The following is a 4,641-nucleotide window of genomic DNA, read 5'->3' on the forward strand; positions in this document are numbered from 1 at the left end:
TACAAAATATTCTTAACTGTGAAAAGAATACTCCCTCTCGGAAAGGATAAGTGAACGTGTAGTGATGCACTGATCATTGGTTTACCTGATAAAAAATCCTTCTACAAACGTTAAATTGGCATTAAGTAAACCTATTCTCGTAACGAATGGGGCAAGACTGACTATTCCTGTTGCTGTTTAGTACACACAATTTTGAAAGCTTGCAAGGGGTGGAAAACAACACGCTAATATCATATCTGCTGGCTATTTTTTTAATTGTGAGACACATGATGTGGTATAACATGCAAAGGTTTTGGTCATTGTTTTTTGTTGGTCCTGTCTTCTTTAACTTTACTTTCTGCAGGAGGGTTTCGCAAACGGGTATGATGATTCTGTTGGGATACCCAGCATCTTTTAGTCTTTTAATCTGGTTTTTAAACCTGACCTCACCCTTGTGCTAACATGACTTCTGAAGGGTGGCCTGAGTACATGTGGTATCAATTCCTCTTTCTACTAATTTTGAATGCCCACTATGAAAAGACAGAACATTCTTAGCACTTCTGGGCTGATAGCACCAGCCAATACCCCAACAGCATCATCACACTTGTTTGCGAAACCCTCCTGCAGAAACTAAAGTTAAAGGAAACAGGACCAAAAGAAAAAGAGAATGACCAATAACCTTTGCATGTCACACGGTACTATGTACATAAGGTGTCTCACAATTTTAGGAAAAGAGCCAGCAGATATGACATTGTTGTTTTCTACCCCTTGCAAGCTTTCAAAAGTGCATGTACTTACAGCAACAGGAATAGTCAATCTTGCACCATTCGTCGCTGGAATAGGTTTACTGAATGCCAATCTAATGTGTATGAGATACCGCTAACACGTGGAAAAGTAAACATAGGACAAACTGGGCAATGCTTCAATGATCAAGCAAGACAGCATGCTTTAAATGTTAAGAAGGGCTATAGTAGTCTCATGGCCGGGCACCGTAAAGAATGTAAGTGTAGTCCTAGGTTTCATAAAACACGGTTTTTGAAAAAAAAGCAAGCAGAAAAATGAGAGATTTTAGAACTCTTAATTAGGAAGGCCAAGGATCAATGCATCAGTACACCTTCACTTATCTTTTCCGAAAAAGAGTATTCTCTTCTCGGTTAAAATTATTTTGTCATGGTCACACATGTGTTGTTGCAGATGAGCCCTGGTCTTGTGCTCAGTATAAAAACGCTCGTAGCACCTTCAATAAAATTCAGTTGACAGCGCTCTTTCCTGTCCTTTTTGCGATACGATTTTTATTACAGAAAAAATTTCATTTTCTTACAATTTAGGTATAATGATGAGTTTTCATTGTATCACAACATGGAGCAAATTGCATCTCAATACGGACCAAAATCACAATTTTGTGAAATTCGTGATATTTTCTCGTATATTTCAGCAGCTTGAGAAGTCTAAAGATATTTTTTCCTCATAATATACCTTCTGTGGAGTAAGTATTCACTGCTCAGATATTCATACAAAGTGCAATATTGCAATAAAAATGCAAACATAACACATTTTGGCTTTATTCTTGGAAGCGAATGTGGCAAAAAAATTGCACTATTATTATTCAGCTTCAAATACCTTACAGAAGCACATTTGCTTAACAGGTAGACCGAATTTGCTTTAGAAAAAATAAGCGGTAGTTTTAAAACGAAATTTTCCACAAACAGCACACAGACGGCATTATGCCAGGAAGTTATAAGCCAGCCACATGAACAAAACTTTTTTTCTCGCTGAATTATTCTAGCAGTTCACTGTTTTCAACGCAGTAAGTCAGCACTTTTTTTTTTCAAATACAATTCAGATGGTCGCCAAAGTGGCTGGGACGTTTGGCATGGAATGGTCCAGCTATATTTAAGCAAAATTACTTACACAAATAACAATGTTTGTTCATCTACCATGACCACACTAGAAAAAGTTGTTCAGGCATTGTGACACTAAAATTTTCAGCGTCGTACTGCCTGAACAACTTCTTTGATAAACTCCAAACTCACGCCGAGAAAAAGCCGCTCAATCACAGTGGATGTTAAAGGCTTTGCGGCCGTAGACAATGTTGAAAATAAAAAAAATCAACTCATCAGTGCTGTCACTCCTTCTTCGTCATTACTGACACGGAAGATTTTTCGGTTATCCATGTGGAGGTTCAGGAAGTAGGCTTGCTCTAGGCTGGGGCCGGGGGGTAGACTACGCAGGACGTCAGCGGCACCCTCCCATCCTGTAATAAGAGCAAATATGACTTCTCATAAAAGGATGTTCGTGCTGTTCTGGCAGCACCATATATAAAGAATGTGTAGTGTGTATCCTTCGAAATGGCGTGTAATTGACATTACACTGAACTCGAAGCATACAACCCATACATTCCAATAATTTCGTATGATAAAGATAAGAGTTTTCGAGCATACAGCAAATTCCCGAAATGAGATGAAGTTTAAGACTACAGCTCAAAAATGGCACTTACGAAAGCCTGAACTCACCTAAGAGTCAAATTCCTTCTAGAGTAGTGAGCCAGTGTGAAAAACAATTCCTAAAGTACAACGTTCAGAACATGTAACATTAATCAAAATGCACAAGAAACTTACCTCTTCATGTACAAACAGTGAAGACATCTCTGCTTTCTCTTTTACATGAGAACAAATGATCTTGGGCGTGGCACTAGCGAAGAGGTCTGCAAAAAAAAAGTAAAAGATTTACTGACTTTAATCACGCCTCTAACAATCTGAGGAATTGTTACAAGTCACCAATCAGTGCAATTCCGACTGCCTCTATAAGGGCATCAAAAATGAACAATTTTCTCGTTTTTTCTACTCCCACAAGACGCTCCGTCAATGGAATCTAATCCAAATTTGACGCTGTGCTTCCTATTTGCCTGCTTTCTAGACGTAGGGCTGCGAACATGTGTTTTGTGCACCTAATCTAGCACAGAAATTTGTCATCTATAATTCAATCATCTTAATTCATTGTAATTTGATAAAAGATGTGATAGCTCGTCCAGTTTTTAAAGAGTTGCGGGCCTGCAATAGGCACTGCCTTGCACGTATGAAAGTACTTCTTTTAAAAAAAAATTCAAAGCTTGCTTTCAGAAAAAGCGTCTGGCATATTTCGACAACCAAGCCCATCCTCTGATGGCAGTCAGGGGCACGCTATTAGCGATTATTCACTACGGGATTTACAAACGTAACCCGTGCCTAAATACTCAGTTAAACACAATCACGCAAGTAAGAGCGCTCGAACGACACCAACGCGCGCGGACGCCGACTACGTTGCAGCAGCCATGGCTTATGCTAGAGCTACCGCACATAGCTCCAACAGAGTCACGTATACTCTCTCGATTCTGTTATAACGCCGAACATTATCGCAGATGAAAGCGAAGCACAAAAACAGCAAACAGAAACGAGGGAAAACAACGCACGGCGATGGCCACAACAACGCGCCTTTGGAAGTCTGCTAGATCTTTCTCCTGTTGCTGTTGGCACTTGTCCTAAATAGCTTAAAAGACCGAGGCGCACGTGCTGGGAGCATCGCGGCATATCAGCACCTCCAACTATACCGTCTTTAAGCAAAAAAAAAAAAAGCCATTTCGTACAGTGCGCCTCTGTACATAATTTTTGCTTTTTCTTTCTTTTTTACGCTTACACCTACAGAAGCATGTTGCACATTTGAGTATTAATAGAAATGTTATTACGATGTAGCCCAAAGCACATCTTAAAACAATATCAATCACTTTGTGCAGTGTAGAGAGAATGTGCGATCAGCAACTAATCCCGCCCTTGTTAAGTGATCACATCACTCACTGTATGAGTGATGCAGGCACTTACACAACATTGCGCATAGCAGTGGGAACTCGTTAAGTCACACGTTTAATCGGGCATCTGCAACAGGCCCGCGAACGCATGCTGTTGTAAATGGTTGGCAGCCTACTTCGGCAGAGCTGCTGCAGGCGCCCAGCTAGCGCTGTATGATTACTACCTACGAAAACAGTACACTCACCGTTAACAGGCCCACGTTGTCCGTGTCCGCCACTCCATGAATATTCCTTAATCCGAGCGTCACTTCGAACAGGCCCACGTTGTCCGTGTCCGCCACTCCATGAATATTCCTTAATCCGAGCGTCACTTCGAACACGGTGTCATGCGTGACCACCTTTGAATATGCGCCTGTTCGCTAGAACACACACAGCGACCAAGACCCCCGACCAACGCAACGCATTTGAAAGACAGACTGATGAGACAGAAAGGGCAACACAGGGAGAGAAGGAGGAGGCACTGGCGGCGGCGTGGCGGCGCCGCAGCTGTCGGCGCAGGTGTTCGGTGACGCAACTCTTCGCTTATCTACGCCGCCGTTGACGCTGGCCGGGTTGAGCGGGGGGGGGGGGGGGGAGGAGCGGCAAACCCGCCAAGACGGCGCCGAAAGGCAAACGCTATGGCGCATACGGCGGACGGCCGTTCAACGCGGAATGACTCCTTGTAAACGGCCACTCTCCTTCCAGCCAGTCGCACAGCGACGCAGGTTATTTACCAGCCTCGGGTTCTTTGAGTATTTTGACGGAATGCGATTGCAGTGGGCGAAAAATAGTGAAGCAAAACTTGCGGAAAACAAAGTGCACCATGGAATGACCAGAAACAA

The 4,641-nt window shown here is 42.6% G+C and overlaps 1 long non-coding RNA gene across 1 annotated transcript; it reads right to left on the reverse strand.

The window, feature by feature from the left end:
- Window positions 1–203: 203 nt before the first annotated feature.
- On the reverse strand, window positions 204–4,210 carry LOC142765379 (uncharacterized). Its single transcript, XR_012884216.1, has 3 exons — window positions 4,006–4,210; window positions 2,598–2,683; window positions 204–2,233 (listed from the first exon to the last, which is right to left on the reverse strand). It is a non-coding gene; the product is annotated as an uncharacterized LOC142765379 (long non-coding RNA).
- Between the last annotated feature and the right edge of the window lie 431 nt (window positions 4,211–4,641).

Source organism: Rhipicephalus microplus, chromosome 6, assembly GCF_043290135.1.
Source record: "Rhipicephalus microplus isolate Deutch F79 chromosome 6, USDA_Rmic, whole genome shotgun sequence".
In the NCBI taxonomy this organism is placed as follows: Eukaryota; Metazoa; Arthropoda; class Arachnida; order Ixodida; family Ixodidae; genus Rhipicephalus; species Rhipicephalus microplus.